At 53.5% G+C, this 18,113-nt stretch overlaps 1 protein-coding gene across 10 annotated transcripts in view; it reads left to right on the top strand.

Moving 5' to 3' along the window:
• The window catches only part of St3gal1 (ST3 beta-galactoside alpha-2,3-sialyltransferase 1), a 74,582-nt gene that overhangs the window by 40,149 nt on the left and 16,320 nt on the right, over positions 1-18,113 (top strand). For 2 of the 10 annotated variants that reach the window (XM_010629598.3, XM_010629597.3), the window contains exons 1-2: positions 8,398-9,033; positions 9,138-9,188. The exons of 1 other annotated variant lie outside the window; for it this stretch is intronic. The gene's annotated coding sequence lies outside the window, so the exon portion shown is untranslated. Of the gene's footprint in view, positions 1-8,397; positions 9,034-9,137; positions 9,193-14,457; positions 14,748-17,005; positions 17,464-18,113 lie in introns of those variants that run through there. 7 more of the 10 variants (XM_010629594.3, XM_010629596.3, XM_019208235.2 and 4 more) reach the window with 5 other exon arrangements.

Below are 18,113 nucleotides of genomic sequence, written 5' to 3'. Positions count from 1 at the left end.
ACGTGTGCTTCCTGCTTTACCATTATTTTCCACTGTCATTGTGCATATAATTCCTACAGCAGGAATCAACTTTTCTTTCATCTTCTCTTCCTCCCTACCTATCTTTCTCCCTTCCTTTCCCCCCGCCTTTGTTTTCTTTCTTTTTCTCTCTTTCTTGAAGTAATAGGGATTATGAGCTACATCTCTGGTTCTTCTAAAAAAAATTTTTTTTTAATTTTGAGACAGGGTCTCATTAAATTGCTAAGTTGCCCGAGCTGGACTCAAACTTTTTGCCTCACCTTCCCACAGTGCTGACACTATAGGCATGTGCCACCACATCCAGCTCCTGCAGCCTTTTTCTTGAAGAGACACATGACAAATATTTTCAGGCTTTGAGAGCCAGCATTTCCCTTCTATGAACCCTCAACTGCACCTTAGTGAGAAGAAAGATGACATAGACTATATGAAACTCACTGTGTGTGACTGTGTTCCGATAAAACTTTATTAACACAATCAGGCAACCAGCCTGCTGGTTCTAGTTTGCCAACCTCAGCCATAGAGCTTCTTTCTATTTATTCAGTGTTTTCTGTTTTTGTAACTTTAGGAATATATAAAAGGAGGCCTTCTCAACCCCAAAATTAAATGAAAAATAAAGGAAAAAAATATGAAAGAGAAAAATGTACTCAGAAGGAATCCAGTGACAAGCCCCTGGCGGATGGTTTGGGGCAAGGCCAAGGCCTGTGTCTGGTGGGTCCCAAGTTCCCAGGAGGACGGTGGCGGGGGGGAGGAAAAGCCAGAGACAGCCAAGACTGAGATCCCTGGGCCTGGGTCCAAGCTGAGCAGCTGGAGGTCGGGCTGCAGATGTCCCTCACCTCATACCTCCCCCTGACTTTGACTTTGCAGTCACAGCACCTAGATTCTGTGTTCTCAGAGTATGCTGGGCCTACTGAGGCAGCCAGATCTCTGATCCTTGGCAGCCCAAGTGTGGCCCCAAGGGAAGTCCCCAGCCCCCCACCCTGGAAGCCACCAGGCGCCCCTACCCTCTCCCTGCAGAGTCTGGACCTTCATGGACAGGGCTGTCTGGCCTGACCTTCAAGAATCACATGAATTTTCCACTGGGCAGAAGAGGCTCCTCTCCCCTTTCTTCTGATCCAGTTTCAAAGCTGTTCTTACCCAGTACTTGTAAGATAACTTTCCATTCTGAATTTTAATCATAAACTCAAACACTGGCTGGTTTTGCACTGGATGGGTGGGGAGAGGTACTTGATTCTCTGGACTCCTCTTGTCCAGCTGGCCTGGAGAAACAGGTCTGGGGGCTGGACAGACCAAAACAGGAGGCCACTCAGGATCCCGTGTCACTGTCGGCTCCAGAGCCTGGTAACCTGGATTCAGCACTACATTGTTGGCAGTGAGCTGTGTGACCAGGGACAAGTGACTCTACCTCTCTGTGCCTGCTTAAATACAGGTGGCAGAAGTTTAGAAGACTGGATGGATAGAGATGGCACACAATGGGCAGTTAGAGTTAGCTCCTGTGTGCACGGGGCCGTAACACAGCAAGTGTTCGGTAAACCCATTCACTCCTCCGCTATTACACAGGCCTGCCCAGTTCACTGCCCTCACTCCCTTTCCCAAGGACTGCGGCCTTAATGCCTCTCTTCTGCCCCTCAAACACTGCTAGTTGAAGCCCCCAGTCCCTGATAACCATGTTTTTCTGTTCTTAGCAATCTTTGGCTTGATACGAATTTTCAAAATGTGTTTGTGGATCTTTTAAACCCCCCAAAATGAGTATTTACTTCCAAAATGTGCAAGTGTTTAGAAAGGATTTAATTCATCTGCAGGGTAATAACACTGGAGATTTAAAGAGAGAAAATGGCAAGGTTTTTGGTTCCTTGCCCTCTGTCTGCTGTGGCTGCAGGCGCTTCTGCTTATCACTCAGAATCCCATTTGGAAAGGTCACTGGCTATTTGCATGAGGACTTAGGAAAAAGGTGGCGGTTGGCCATCTCCCACTGTGTCCCTCTGTCTCTGTCTTCCCCACGGGTGGGTTTCCTGAGTCCCCAGCTGTTGCCTGCTCACAGTAGCTGTCCGAGGGCTCAGAACAGACCTGGTGCAGGAGTCACGCAGGCCGTGCTATCGCAGCCACTGGTGGTTTCACTCTAAGGCCCCCGAGGGTCCGTGGGATGCAGTGTGGTTGCAGTGAGTCACAGCAGATCTACTTTCAGGGAGGAGCAAGTGTCTCTGAAAGCTCAGCTTCCACCTGCTGCCCACCTTCTGGTCACAGGAGATGAAGGGGTGATGGGCCAGCCCCATTCCTCTGGCTTCAGCACTTTCTCCTTCTGCCCAGCAAAGCCCTTGTGAGGCGGAGCTGGTATTGGAGAGGCTGTGGCAGCTCTATTCATGAGGCTTCACCTTTGGCACTGAGACATTCACCAGGAAAGAGGGCCACAGCCTGGAGGACAGGCGTGCCCTCAGGGCAGTGTCACCAGAGGCTGGGACCAGTGCCGGCAGGTGGAGGAGACTGTCCTTCCTGGGTGTGCCTCTCCTCTCAGGCCTGCTCCTCTCGATGCTCTGCTCACCCACTGGCTGGACACTCCAGCCCTCCCTGCCCCAGGCAGCCTGTTCCCCCTCCAAGGAGCCCTGCTCTCTGCCTGCCCCCACTCTCAGGCAGGACAGAACTCAGACTTCTCCCAGGCCCTGCCCTGTCTTATTCTCACAAACCCCAAGTGGCTGGGCCTTTTGTTCTCACCTAAAAAGTGGGCAAATGGAGCTCAGAGAGGGGCAAGTCACCCCCTCAAAATCACACATGCAGCAGCTTCTAGAACAAGAATTGCACCTAGGACCAGGTACTGCGGTGCATACCTGTAATACCAGCACTCAAAGGGCAGAAGCAGGGGTATTGCTTTTATGTCATCAGACCCTGAATCTTGTCCTCCTACCTCCCAGACCCGAGCTCTTAGATGGAACTCCTCAGTAAGCCGATAGTTTTATATCTGCATTGTCCATCCGCTCCAGTAGCCACTAACCCCGTGAGGCTACTGAGCATCTGAAATTTACCTGGTGCCACTGAGGAGCTGTATTTTAAGTTTAACTTTTAATTGGAAATAGCTGCACGAGGCTAGAGGCTGGTAGTTTTAAAGAACTGAAAGCTCTTACTTGCAAGCTAACAAATTCGCCTGCTGGCAGATGCTGCAGAAGATAGAGCTTCCTGGATCAGAGACAAAGGACCTTACTGCACACAGCACAGCAGGCAGCTGGAGCATCCTGCTTGCATGCTTTCTGCTTGCCTCCCAAGTCCTGTAGGGATTTCTGCAAAAAGTGTTTACTATCAACTGCTCTGTTTTAATTTATAAGCTTCCAAAGAAAGGACTTTATCTTGTTCACTGTGGTACCATCAGCATCCAAAACATGGACGCTGGCATGTATTGGGGGCCTACTGATTTTGTACTGAATGACCAGAGGATTCTGGTTTCCCTTTGGGAAGCCAAGAGTCGGGACCAGTTATTTGCGGAGATCTTGCTGTCGATTGAGGTCTCTACTTGTAAGTTTCTCTCTTGCTGATGGTTCCTGCTCAGACCACCCTCGAGCAGGGGCCACAGGTCCTCTCCAGAGCTTGGGGCAGGGGTTTTGTGCCCCTGGACATGTTTCAAGAGAAGGACTGGGGAAAGAGGGACAGCTCCTGTTCCCAGCTGGGATTGACCTTCAGCCTGAACGCCTGGAGCACAGTCTGGATCATGGGCTGATTCCCCGTTGAGGTGCAGGGCTTCACATAGCCCTGTGTCCCTCAGCCTGCTGTCTGGGCATGAGGGGGGAGTGGTCCCCTCCTAGCAGAAGCAGCTCCTGTTTGGCCTCCTGGCTGGCGCAAAGGACAAGCAGGAAACTTGAGTGGCACAGAGAAGCAGGGGTTGGTAATCAAGAAGCAGGTGCCTGACTGCCTCAGGTAGCAAATTACTCCTGCTGACCCCTGGAGTCAGCTTTGCTGGAAAGGAGGTTACAGGTTTTCATTTCCTTGGCTGGGGTCTGGCCAAGGTCCCCAGAATCCCATGGGATTGTTTGATTCGGGCTGCAGGCAGGCTCACACAGCCTGTCCTCTCGAAGGAGAATTGTGGCAGACTGTCAGCAAGCCTGAGCCACCTATAAGGGAGATGCTGGCTTGTGCACAGCTGCTGTACACATTCCAGGGAGGAGAGTCCAGGGTGAGGCCACCACCAGCACTTCTGCTCCTAAGACTGCTTCTCCGCAGTGGCAGATGCTGGGCCAGCTCAGCCCCAGTGCCTACCATGCCTGTTCTGAGATGTCTGCTCTGTGTTAATTCACTGTGCCCTGTAGTCTGTGCCATTAGCTTCAGTTTTCCCATTTTTCAGATGAGAAACTGAAGGCTTACTTCTTCACCACCCGACAACCTTTCCAGGCATGGCTTCTGCTACCCATTACCAGCTGCCTTTTTCCAAGACAGAAGTCAAAGCAGTGCCCAGATTGGTTGTCCACCTTACTCCCTCATCTCTGCTTCCCTGCCTTGCCCCGTGTTTCTCATTTTCTCTGGCCCTGCTAGCCTCTCCCTCTCCCTCAAGCCCACCGGGCCCAGCCTCTTCTCTACCACAGAGCATGCTGTCTCATTCTGTGGCATCCTGGACCTTGAGGGCAGAGCTCAGGGCTTCCTGTGGCCGTATTCCGCCAAAGTTGCCCGTCACAGGGCTTGGGGGAGACACAATAAAGAAGGAGCAAAGATACCAGCCAGGGGCTGCCAGTTCCCACTTATTTGTGCCTGAGACTTCCCAGCTTGCCACCCACTCCCTACTGAGACCCAGAAAATGCCTGAAGATGTTCAATTCTTCCTGGAAAGGAGGAGAGATGTTCTGAGGTGATTGAAAGAAAAGCCTGTTGAATTATACAAAGATCTGGCAAATCCACCCACAGGGGTGGTGAAATTTGACATCACTGGCTTCCAATCCAACAAAAAGATGAGCCTCATTTCCTGCTAAGTGAGCAGGTGGTGGTGGAATGATGCCCAGACTGGCCTCAAGGGGCTGGGATTCTGGCCCAAGGTCTGAGACTGTCCAGCTGTGTGATCTTGGGGAAGACACCCCCGCTTTCCCAGGCCTCAGTTTCCCCTCTAAGAACTGGGACTGGGACTGGTGGATGGGGAGAGGAGTGCGACCCCCCATGTACCTTCCTGCCCTACCTTCCATTCTGTTCATGGAAGCCCAGCCTTCCCTGCACAACTCATTGCCTCTCCTTCCTGCTCCTCCCCAGCCTACTTCCTGCCCCTGGCCTACAGCAGTGCAGACCCTGTGCTGTGTGCCCAAGGGAGCACCTGTTGTGAGGATGTGCCACAAAAGCAGCGTTTGACCTCAGTCCAGCCCTGCCCACCCTCAGCCCTCACACATCACACTGCCATCCTAACTGCTACCCATACAGAGTTCCTCTTGCGCATCAGGAATCGTGCCAAAAATTTTCCATCTCTTGCTGAAGCTTCGCAGCAGTCTCCGGATGCAGGCTACCATTCCCATTTTGCAGATCAGGATCTGAAGGCTCAGAAAACTAAAGTGGCCTCTTCGTGGCCACTCAGTTTTTAAATGCAAAGCCTCAGTTAGCAGGAAGATATTCTGACCACCTAATTCAGTTTTTAGAGAGCCAGCATTTGCAAGAGGAGCCCTGTAGTTGTCAGCTTTGCTGTGTAACAAACAATCCTCAGAGATCGATGACTTGTAGCAAATCTGGTTCACATTCCAGGTTAACGAGCTGTGGGTCACTGCAGGCCGGCTGGGATTTGTCACTGCAGTGTGGATTTTCTCAGCTGCAGGTCCAGGATCAGGACAGTTGCTCCCCAGGGCTTGGGCCTGACCTGAAGGGTCATGCAGTCACGAGCCTGGGCACTCATCTGACTGCTCACATTTTCTTGGCCAGAGCAAGTAGCATGGCCAGGTCTGACCTCAGCAGGGTAGGGAAGTAATGTCCTCCCACAAGGAGAGGCCATGGCCATGGCCAGTCATTTTCTGGGTGGTATGGGTGGCTGACCCAGGCTCTACGGCTCAGTAGCTATCTGGACTCAGCAATTGTTTCACCAGCCTGGGCCTCGGTTTCTCTGCCTGGAAAGTGGAGAGGCTGCTTTCAGCCCTGGGTCTGTTGACTGGGGCTGCCATAGCAGAACACCACCGCTGGGGGGTGCTAACCAAACAACTTTATTTTCCTGCCCTTCTGGAGGCTAATGTTGTCAGAGGGCGAGAGCTCTTTCCAGCACGCCTTTCCCTACTTCGTCCTCACAGGCCTTTTTCTTCTCTGTGCCATCAAGGGCCCTCTTTTACAAGGACTCCATTCACTGGAGTCAGCCCTGGCATTGAGACTCATTTCACCTCATTATCTTCTGAAAGGCCCTGCCTCCAAACACAGCCACCTTGGGGTGAGGCCCTTACACAAGGGAGAAGGCCAGGTCAGCGCACGGCAGGTCCTCTTCCCTTAAAGTGTCGTCTTGACTGAAATGGGGAATCCCTAAAGACAGCATCTGGCCTCCCAGGAAAGCTGGGCTGCCCTTAGTGCCTGATGTCTTGCCTTTCGCTGATTGGCCAGCTGCGTGGGTATGGCCTCAATGGGCTTGTCTTTGTATCCTCTGAAGTCCATCTCAACTCCTGCACACACTAGGTCCTGGGAAAAGAAAGTTTTGAGCCGTACAGTGAGGCATGGGGCAGTGAGCAGGAGCCAAGCAGCACTGGTGGATCCCCGGGCTGTGCTCCCTGCCATCGTTGTCCCAGGCTAGTGGGATCTGTCACACTGACACAGAGGTTGCTTTACCAGCAGAATCTCCGCAGTCTTCGTGTTCTCTGGCCCTCCGCCCCTTCCAGAGCAGCTGGGCACTGTGCAGAGCAGGGGCAGCTCAGAGATATTGACACACGTGCTCCTGTGAAGCCCAAGGTGACAGTGTCACCCCAGACCCCTCCCACAGCCATCGTGGGAGGGCTGGGATGGCTGGGCATCTCTCCACCTGTGTCTGCAGCGGTGTTGGGGTCTTGGCCGTGAGTGAGCCTGCGTGTTTCCTTGAACTTTGGTAGCCACCGCAGACACAGAAGCACCCAGCTCCAGTGGCTCTGGGATTCCATGGCCGTGCTGGAAACCTGCGCTGACTTTGCCATCCTCACGCGTGTTCCTGTTCCCACACGGGGCTCTGTGTGGGAGGGAATTCTGAGGCTGTTTGCTTAGCAGAGCTCCATCAGCTGGAGAGGGAGAGATCTGTGGGGGGCAGCTGGCCTTTCTGAGCCCCCCACTTGGTGTGGCCACCACACGAGGGTTGGGTTGAGCATCATGGGGAGTTCTTGGCCTCTCCCCTGCTCAGAGCTGATTTCCTGCTGCTGTGATGACTGCCCCAGAGTGTTCTGACCCTCTCAGCCTCAGCTTCCTCCTCTGGGAAATGGGCTCCAGGGCCCCTCTCGGGAGATGTGGACACCTGGCCCAGAGTAGATGGTGGTGGTGATGGTGGGGGTAGAAGTGACGATGGTAGTGAGGATGGTGGGGACGGCGCTGATCATTGATGATAATGAAGATAGTGATGGTGGCGATGGTGGGTTAAGCCTTAGAGAGCATTGACTGCGTGTCCAACCCACTTAAGCACTACAGTTACCTTGGCCTTCCGAGTTGGCTCTGCATCCCTAGGAAGTAGGCGTTACCATAGCTCCTTTACAAACAAGGAAGCTGGTGCACGACAAGGTGAGGGGCTCACTGAGTGCCAGAGCTGGGACTTGGACCCGGGTGGGCTAGCCACACACGTCACAGGAATGTGCTAGGGCTCCGTTATCCATTATGGCCACAGGCTACAGCTGACTCAGGTTCACAGCCACAGGCAGTGGGGAGAGGGAGCGGCAGAAATCTACCAGTCCGACCTTCAGAAAGCTCTCTGCACCCCATTTCCCCAGGGAGAACGCACCACACACACCTCACAGGTGGCAGGAGCGGTGACCACAGCTGCCACAAGCCCACAGGCAGTATCGCTACCTTCTGTTGAGGTTGTTGAATGAGCTCTCTGCTCTCCTTAGTGTTTAGGACAGAAGCCAATATGACAGTGATACCACCTCCCAGACTCTCAGATTCACATTCTTTCTGTTCATGGTGTGTCTACTTGTCTCCCAAAGCCTCATGCAGTCATAGGTAGGGCTTTTTCAGAGGTGGCTGGATCTGGAGTGTGCGAAGCTGGAACTGATTCATGGTGCAGTGCTAGTCTCAAGGGCACTAGGATTATGGGGGTGTGTGCTGCCTGTCCTAAGTAACCTGAATAAGAGAACAGGGACAAAAAGATACTGTTTTGCTACCTTCTGCCTGTCTGCCTGGCCACCCAGCCTTGGAGCCGCCCGATTATGGACTGAAACCTCCACAAAGTGTGAGCTAAATAAACGTTTCCCCCTTTAACTTTGGGTGTTGGGTATTTTGTTTCAGCAATGAATGAAAAGTACCTAAGATACCCTCTCTCCACAAAATGCCCAGTTGCTTGTTTTCTGCCTGTTGAAATAATATTCTAGAGTCAGAGTCCATGCCTGCTTCACCTGGATGTTATCTGTGACCTGTAGCGGGTGCCTCTGCCGGCAGATAGATGAGTCTTTGACCTGGGATCCAGCTCCAGGCCAGCTCTGGCCTCTGATCTCTGACCTCATCCTCCCACCCACCCCCACACTCAGCCAGGCCAGCTTCTCTGCCTCTCAGACCTGCCTTCCTCCTCTGCCTGGCTGGCTCTAGGCTGTTCCTGGGTGGGCCAGTGGGAAGTTGGCTTTGTGTGTGGCAGGTCCCAGAAAGGGGTTCCCTTTCCTGTTTCTGTGTATTCCTCCTCCCAGGACAGCTTTGACTTACCTCTTCCACTGCCCGGAGTTTTGCAGGTCTTCAGGGCAGGCCCTCCAAATTCAGCATTTCAGAACAGGAAGTGGTCTTAGAGATCCGTGTGCAGAGTCTTCGTTTTGGAGTTTGGGGCAGGAAGTTTGAACGTGCAGGCGCCCTCACTCACATCCGGTGCCCTTTAGTTAACTGTGCATTCTCTTCCCACACCGAGTGGCTTGACGAGGTACAGCAGCTTCGCACTGAGGTAATACCCTGCAGTTCTGAGCTGAGCCCGCTGCAGAAGCTCTCTTGTTAGAGCTTCATACTATCTCCCAGGAGTACATCTGAACATTTCTTCCTGTCTTTCAGATAAAGAAACTGAGGCTCAGAGAGGTTGAGGAGTCCCAATGAGGTCACAAAGTAGGTAAGGAGCAGAGGTGGGATTTGCACTCAGCTCTCTGACTCTAGAAACGACTTTGAATCACCTTAATCCTCTGCCTGAAACTGTGTGTTGTCTGTGACTGTCCTCTTGCACCACGGGTGTGAGCTGTCTTGGGGAGGTTTGTGCCAGTTTTATGTTTTGATAGTCTCCTGCCGATTCCTATTTCCACAGACATGGGCCTGGGGGAAGAGATCAGGGAAGGGGACAGTGGCTGATGGAAACAGCCCTGCTCCCTGTGGGTGCAGACCAGCACAGACCCAGAGCCCAGCACCCAGGCTTCAGGAATGAGCCTCCTGGCTGATGAAAGCCCAAGGCCTCCACAGGGTCCTAAGAACCAGAGCTCTGGGGACAGGGGACGCGGTGTAGCCTCCCTGCCATGCCACTTGGCTCATATCCTGCTCCAGCTGCAGAGCGGCCCAGTGAGCAGTTACACAGTGGCATCTGTAGTATTTTGGGTTCAGTTGTTTTTACAAAAATGAGAGGAAGTGTGTAGGCTGAGTTCTGCCTCCCTCCTTAGGACAGCAGCTCTGCTGCTCAGCTGGGGTGCTGAGACAGGAAATTCCTAACGCAAAGGCCAGGATCAGAGCCCCTGCTCTGCCTGCTCCCTGTGCCTGGCTGATTTGAGGTCCCCTTTGTGATCACCCACTTCCACCTGAGGCCCAGGAATGACCAAGCCTCCCTCCTGCTGGGATGCACAAACCACAGGGAACCTTTGCCCCCTGGGCTCTGGAGGCCTCACTGTGTCACAATTCTCTGTCCCCTCTGCAAATATTTGTGGAGGGCTTTATCACTGTTCTCAGCATGGGGAGAGCAAGCAGAGCAGGCAGATGAGCTCCCTGCCCTCTTGGAAACGGGAGGCAGATCCACACGCAGCTCCATTTGCGATTGAGTGTCATTTCATGCTTAAAGCTGTTTCTTCTCTCCTTTCCTGGTCGCTGACACCCACAACTCAAAGAAAGTGAAGTTTATTTGGGCTCCCAGTTTGTAGAGGTTCCGGTCTGTCCATAGTCAGCTAATTCCAAAGCAGGGCAGCATGGCAAAGGAGAAGCAGATCATGGCAAGGCAGGCAGGAAGCAGCAAGTAGTGAAGAGAGGAGGGAGGGAGACTGATGCTTCCAGGCCACAGCCCCAGTGACCCACGTCCTCTCCCTGGGCTTCACCTCCCAGCCTCACACTTAGCTCTAAACTCATCCGCAGACCCATCTAGGAACACATGAGACTTTGGGGGACAAGCACGACAGGCTGTGAAGGGAAATGTCATAGAGCAAGGTAGAGTGACAGCAATGCTGCTGGAGGGTGGCCAGGGCAGGCCTTGCTAGGGAGGTCAGTGCAGCAAAGGTATGAGTGCCACGAAGGTGGTGGGTAAGTAAGGCGAGTCTCACTCAAGGAGACAGTGTGTGCCAAGGCCTTGAGGAGGGGATAGACTCGGAGCGCCATCCACTGTGTTCTTTGAACTTGATTCTGTGCATTTATCCTCCCCATTCTCCCACCAACAGAGCTGCTTCTCCTGTGTTTCCTTCTACCTGTTATCCCTGTGGTGCTTGTAGGCAGGGATAGAGGTTATACAGGAAAAAAGAAAATCAGACAACCAAATAGGGCAAAGGAAAGATGTGTTTCTAACAGAAAATGACTGGCTTTAATCTTCTGTATGTGCTTCTCCAGTGAAATTTGAAATAGCTTCATACCCTGGCCTTGCATTGATCTCCAGATGTCCTGGCTGCTGAATTTTCAGCACACTGTCATCTGCTATTACAAGTTCATTTTTCCAAGCAGAGCAGGAGCCTAGACTCCAAAATGTCAGAAACAGTGAGAAATGAACCCGGACTGTGGAGCTCAGGAGGGAGGCCCAGAGGGCAGGTGGGCCCAGGTAGGACTTCACAGGCCAGTAGTGCTCTGTCTCAAGCTCAGCCTCCCCACTGCCCCAGAGTCACCCCCACCATCAGTCTCATGGTGACCACGGTGATGTGGTGCTGTGACACCTGTTGGGCTCCTGCTGGGCAGCCCTGGGCTGTGCCTTCCTGAAGGGATGTCCGAGCACGCCCTGGTGGGTCCTATCCATTCCCTCATGCCTCAGAAGATGAAGCAGAAAAACAGAGTCCTCTGTGCTCCTGAAACACAACAAACTTTCCTTCAAGGGAGGCAGCAGCCAGCATGGGGCCAGCTCCCCTTGACTGGCCTGACTCTGTCTCTTAACAAAGAGAGCCTACAGAAGAGGTGCTACCTTGGCCATCCTGCCTGGGTACCCCAGGCCAGAACACTGGCTACCTCCTCTACCCAGACCTGTGGATGCAGACCCAGAAACTCATTTCCAGGAGCAGCAGAATGGCTTCTTTCTCCTGCAGGCCCCAGAAGAACTTATTAAATCTTCCATTAACTGAATCTTATTCAGCTGGAAAAATAATCATCAGAAAGCAATTCTGCCTGGGTACAGGCCTGAGAGTGCCTGCAGTTCCTCTTAAGGAATGCGGCAGAAGTGCAGCTTGGGAGACACAAGAGCCCAGTCCTGCCTACCCGCCCCCCAGGGGCAGGGGTCGCCCCACAACTCTGTTCGGTGGGCATCATGTTGGCCACCTGTCTGTCCATCCAGTTTTAGACAGGCCCCCAGGACAGGCAGGGGCAAGGGCCCAGTACTGGGAGTACAGACAGCACTAATAAGACCCAGTCCGTGCCCTTCAGGCCAGTTGGGGCTGCATTGGCTGAAGTCCAGTGAGCTCTTGGCTCAGTCCCTCCCTCCTGCGCACACCCATGCACATGTAAATGTTCAGAAACTTTCACTTCTCCGTCTTGTCTGTTTTCTTCAATTTCTGCCCTCATTTAATTAGTTTCATGTGTTTACTAACTCAAGCTAACCTCTTTCCTTCCATTTTCTCCTGGTCTGTTCTTCTCCTGGTCTGTTCCATACACTGCATCCACCTCACCTAGAATGCTGGGAAGAAGGAAGGGGCTGGAAGCCAGCCAGGGCAGCACTCCTGGGACAGGTGGGCTAAGTCACAAAGTTCACAGCCCAGCGAGGGCACAAAACAGAAGTGCCATCGTCTGTAGGGGTGATTGCTCCGATAATAAAATCCCTGGGAAATACGCAGCAGTGTACAGCTCAGGATTTGATTTTATCCCACTTAAAAGCCAATCATTCAAAGCTGTGGAGGGCAGGAGACTCCTGGATCCTAGGCCAGGGACTTTATTATTCTCCATGCAACAAAAAGCCTGAGCTGCTCCCTCTACCCCTGGGTCCTCTGGGGCCAGAAGAGGTCACAGTGATGCCAGCACAAGCCACAGGTTTTGGAGTAGACCAGGAACCCGAGCCTGGGGATCTGCCACTCTGCAGCACACAGCAAGCTGCCAGGGTTTCTGTTCCAGACAGAGACATTGCCTCCTATCTCAGGACTAATGGCGGCAACATCCAGGTGCCTGTCCTGAGGCAGAGTGCTGTTCTGACAATAGGAGGTGCTAGGAACAGCTCTGGACCTGAGCCCTGGGGCTCACGCTTGCTCAGTGTGAGGCTGGGCAGTGTACTACAACCAGGCCTCTCTTAGCCTCAGTTTCCCCTCTATGAGATAGGGATATCCCCATACACACACCTGGATGATTGTTAAGGAAAGTGTGTGGGCCCTCTTAAAAGTCCTGAGGGTTGCAAAGAGAATTCCTGGAGCCAAACAAGAAGCTCTTAGTTATTTTTTTCCCTACTAGGGATTGAACCCAAGGTCCTTGCACTGAGCTACATTCTCAGATCTTTTCTATTTTTCATTTGGAGACAAGATCTCACGAAGTCACTAAATTGCCCAGGCTGGGCTTGATCTTTCAGTCTTCCTGCCTCAGCCTCCCAGAGTGCTGGGATTACAGGTGTGCAGCACCACCACACCTAGAGAAGCTCAGCTGCATGGTAAATCCTTCTTCTTGGTGTCCCTGCCTGACATTGGCTGCTCGAAGCATGTTGAGCAAATGCAGAGGGAAATGCACTCCATGGTCCCAGGGAGTTTCTCCCAGGATGGCCAGCTGACTGATCATCATAATTGGGGTGGGGCGCGGTGTAGCCTCAGTGGCCAGAGCAGCTTGGGTGGGGCACATTGCTCACAGCTCCTGGGCTCGGTGCACTTGGAGGATGGTGGTGGGGTCAGTGTGGCTTGAGAAAGCACATGAAGAAAAGGCCTAGCATGTGGGGCCCAGGCCATAGTGAGGGACCTGTTCATAGAGGATCTCACAGCCAGCCTGTGAGTTTAGTGCAGAGACCCATGGGAGCCTTTGGGTAGGCGGGAACGGGGGCAGAGAGTGCGTGGGAGGAAGGAGATTCATGAATCTGATAGCTGACCATGTCCTGTGGTTACTAACAGTCTGCCAGTATTTCACGGGTTCTGGCACACGACACAGCATCCTGGAGCCGAAAGTAGGTAGCGTCATCCAGCAGAGGAGATCTCACTCCTTCCTTGCCCGGAGGCTGAGCTCAGAGCAGACTCTGAAAGGTGTGGGGCTATTGAAGCTCAGCCAGTATGTTCAGGGGTTGAGCGGAGTGGGCAGAAGGGAGTGAAAGCCTTGCGGATCGCGGTTTGTCAGAGGCCCCGATTCTTTCCCAGCCTGTGCGTCGCTTCTGTCACACAGGGAAAACACTGCTGTCAGGCATATTGTGGACACCATCATAGATGTAAGCGGAGCCTGAAGACCTTGTGCTTTTTAATTGCATTAGTAAGAGAAAGTTCATTCATCCTAGTAATTCATCCTATCTGGGTGCTCGATTATTCCTTTACTGAGAATAATTAGCATGAGGTCAATTACACAGCACACACACACGCGTGCAGAATTTGCTTGCCAGAGTCTCCCCAGATAAAGCAGGGTGTTAGTCACTCACTGGGAGAAGGAAAAGTGAAAAGGATTGAAAGAGTAGGCAGAGAGAAACGGAGGGCTGCTCGGTGCTGACATGGGTGCCTGATGCTGGCTGCGCTCACACCTTGGAGAGCTGCACACCCAGGGAGAGCATGTGTACCGTACACCCCCTCACACACATGCCTGGCCCCTACAGCCAAGTCAGGCTGCTCAGAGAAAAGGGTGGATGAGGACTCCCAAGGCCTCCAACTGGCAGAGTCTTAGAGCCGGACTCAAGGCCCTTTCCTATGCAGTGTGCTGCACGTCCCTCCATACCGGGACATCCCCAGAACTCCCACCTGCCAGACGTGATGTTACCCGTGGCCACCAGCACAGCAGCCCACCTCTACCGACCACGTTCCCGGGGCAGGGAAAAGACACCTGTAGGCTTTGAAGCAAATGGGGCAGAACCAGCTGTTTGTAAAGTGTAGTGCTGGCCATTCTGGGGGCCCCGTGGTGGGCAGCCAGGGACAGGTTGTCTAGTTCTCCCGCCTCCAGATCCAAAGTCACATCGGCCAGGGAAGGGTGGGAACTCCCAGATTCAAGGGAGGGCCCACGTGACAGCCTGCTGAGCCCGGCTGGCACTGGACCACTCCCTCCACCTGCACCTGGGGTCACCACACATCGCCAGGGCTGCAGCAAGCCGCCAGCTCAGGGCACCCTCTCCTCCCCAGCTGGACAGGGGTGAGTAGCCCGATGCTCACTTTGGGAGGAGTAGAAAGTCCTGAGCTGCGGGAGTAACTCACACAGGCCACGCTCTGCAGGTGCAGTGCTGCCAGTCAGCTCAGCTGGGAAGCAGACGTGGGCATGAGAAGCCTGGGCTCTGGAGCCACACGGTGTGGGCCACTTCTAGCTTCATGCTTGCAACAGTTGCCACCCAGGGCTGAGGGCTTTGCCTTTCTGGACTTCTGTAAAATGAGTGCTTTACTATCTTCAGTGAATGAGCAGGAATAAACCTGCTAGGCCCACAGGAGTCCTGTGCTCCTCGCTGCGTGTGTCAGTTGCTCCTTACCAGAGAAGGGTCAGACAGGTGAAGGCTGAAGGAGAGCCTTCTGCTCTCTCAGGGCCACTGCGGGGCATGTTGTGCTTGCCTCTGTTTTGCCTGGAAGGGTGGGATGAGCCAGGCAGCTTGTTGGGATCACGCACAGCTGACTTCTGGGGCCGTCAAGCCAAGCCTGACTGCTTTTCCCCCGCCATGAACATGGCATCTACACCTGAGTCTACCTGAGAACGACCTGGAACCTGCCCGAACCCCCTTGTCTAGTAAGTGGTAGACCCTGAGACAGCCTCACCTTACAAGGGGGAGGTGGCAGTGAAGGATTGTCAGGATCCAGCAGAGGAGGACAGCCCTTGGGGTGTTCCTCATCCCCGGTGTCATCCCTACGTAGTCAAAAAGGTAGAACCCTCCAGCATACAGTGCTGGTTGCAGACACATCCAGTGCAGCACCAGCTTCCCATCTGGCTTCGAACCTGGGGTCCATCATTCACTATGTGGCCATGAGCCCCCAGCCTCAGCCTCCCTGCCTCCCTTTCTCTGGTGCAAAGGATGAAGGCAGCACCCACTGCAACACTGTGGTGCAGGTCCAAGAAGCCCCTTAGGAAAGCACCTGGCCTGGTGCCCTGCTCAAGCTGCACTAACCTGGTAGCAGCAGATACCTGTGGCCAGGCACTGGTACAGTGTGGAGCATCAATGCCTGAGCCCCTCCTGCAGCAAGTGTGTACACAGCACTCCAGGACTCACCAGCCTTGGGTGCACATGGGGGACAGCACACGAGGATCTCTTTCTGTGGCTCTAAGCTTCCTGTCCCCTTGTTATGCCGGGCTCTGGAGATGTCGCCCACGGCATACTAGTCAGTTCTGGCCTCTGCACCTTGCTGTCTGCTTGGACCCCCATCTCCAGTTCTCCTAGTGGCTGCTCAACCACCACTTGCTAAGGGAGCCAGGATTCCATTCCTTCCTGAATGCCAGGCTTGGGAGGACCTGAAGCAGACTGAGGCTCTGTGTGCCACAGAGCTGGACAAGTGTTCTGGCTGACGAAGGCTACCCTTTTTCAGGGGCATGGCAGGGTGGGGCGACCTCGTCCCGAGATCCCACTGGATACCGTAACACACTGTGTCTGAACGTTCATGCCACGCACCTGCTGGAGCATGCTGGGAGCTCCCCAGGTGTGCAGCTGCATTTTTACTGCAGTCTGTACCTCCATTGTGGGCACCATGAGGGTTGTCCCCAGCCCCTTCTTGAGCCTCTCAGATGCCTCTGCAAATCAGTGGAGCTGAGATATTTTCCTGGGAGTCAAGACTGGGGAGAAAGGAACCATTCAGCCATGTCAGCTCTTTGCTGCTCCGCTCAGAGCTGTTGGACCAAGAGCCTTCAAAGCAGCCCATAAGCTAAGATGCAGGAGGGTTGGGCCCTTAACAGCACCCAGTGGGTTCCCTTTGTTATGATTTCTACACCACCTAAAGCAGGGAATCGCTTCCTTTTGTGGGCCAGGTGTAACCATGGACATCCACAGTCTGACTTCCTAAGTTCCTGGCCACGTTTTGTGCTCTGATGCTGTCTGGAAGCCTTCAGACTCCAAATTTAGCACTCCTCAGTCCACATGCATAAGAAGATCTGTGGATTTAAATTCCCTTTCTGAAGCTGAGAATATGAAAACTTATCTGCCTCCTTCTCATGTGACCCTAATCCTGGTTAATTCTTTTCCTCTGGGGCGATTGTCCAGTGCCCCTTTCTGAACTGCCGTTGTGATTCAGGGGAATCTGTTTTGTCTCCTGCGTCTCAGCGAGGGAGCAAAAGGAGGTACCAGGGTCAGAGGAGGAGGGTGTGTGAGTACCACAACAGGTCCTCCCAGGGCGCTGGATCCTCTTACATGTGGGGGAGCTGGGTGTGTGTTGGGAGACTGAGGGCACCAAAATACCAGGCTCAGTCACCTCTCATCTCGATGGAAACAGAGCTGTGCCCTGAAGACTTCCACAGGGTGCTGGGTGTGCCCCTCTCTGGTCAAGTCTCTGTGCTGCGGCAGGCACTGAAATCTGTGCTCCCAAACCAGCTGGTGACTCCTTATTGCCTTGATCCCTAGGTTCATCTCTTAGACAGTGTTCTATAACCATGCTGAAAGGTTCCCCTTTCCCTGGCATTCCCTGCCCTCCCCTCCCCAACACCATGTGCTTTTCTGGGAGGTGATTCTCTGGCTGGCTCACCCCACTTCTCTCCACCCTCCCCATCCATCCAGACCACAGCTCCTCTACTCCAAAAGCCCTCCTCGTGGACCCCCTGCTCCACACAGCCTTCCTGTCACTTGTACTCACCTGCTCCTTCTGAATCACTGAGGCCATCAGCATGGCCTCCTGGGAGGCACTCGTCCCCCAGGGGCAGATGGATGTACATGAGCCACCACATGGTAAGTCCTCGTTCTAGCCCAGTCCATGGCTTTGCCATCTCACAGTGAAGACAGGTGTGCACCAGACAGGTTCAGCACAGCACCGCAGGTGTCCTTGTGTCCCCAGGTGAGAGGAAAGACAGTGTCACCCTGAGAAACAGGCTCCTCAGTAAGATCCTGCAGCCCCTGGGCCTCCAACGCTGCCTCATCATTAAATGGGATGGTGGCACTACCTCTGCCATTGGATCTGGACCTCATGTTTCATACCCTGTCTGGTCCTCGAGAGCTTGTCAGATGGTAGCAGTGTTCTGGGATAAGAAGGCAGGTGGTTGGGGCTACAGCTAGATTCTGCGTAGGAAGGGAGGGAGGGGTGAATATGACCACTGGATGCCAGCTCTGGTTAAGGCTGTCCTGTGAGCCTCTGTCTGAGGGAAAACACTGATGATCCTTCTGGTAGCCGAGTAGGAGGATGGGTGGGTAGATCACAGTAGAGAGGGCTCAGAAGTACGGGGTGATCAAGCCACAGGAGTAAGGAGTGATCAGACTAGAGGAGTGGTCAGTCAGCCCCCAGAGCATCCAGGGCAAGGTACTTGTGGCTCCTGCTTGCATTGGCTACAGTTTCTGCTGGAAAACCATGTTGGAGAGAGAGTTGTTGGCCTTTCCCAGGAATC

This window comes from Fukomys damarensis, unplaced genomic scaffold (assembly GCF_012274545.1).
Source record: "Fukomys damarensis isolate Sample0158 unplaced genomic scaffold, DMR_v1.0_HiC HiC_scaffold_5, whole genome shotgun sequence".
NCBI lineage: Eukaryota > Metazoa > Chordata > Mammalia > Rodentia > Bathyergidae > Fukomys > Fukomys damarensis.
This window is presented reverse-complemented; position numbering and strand designations above follow the sequence as displayed.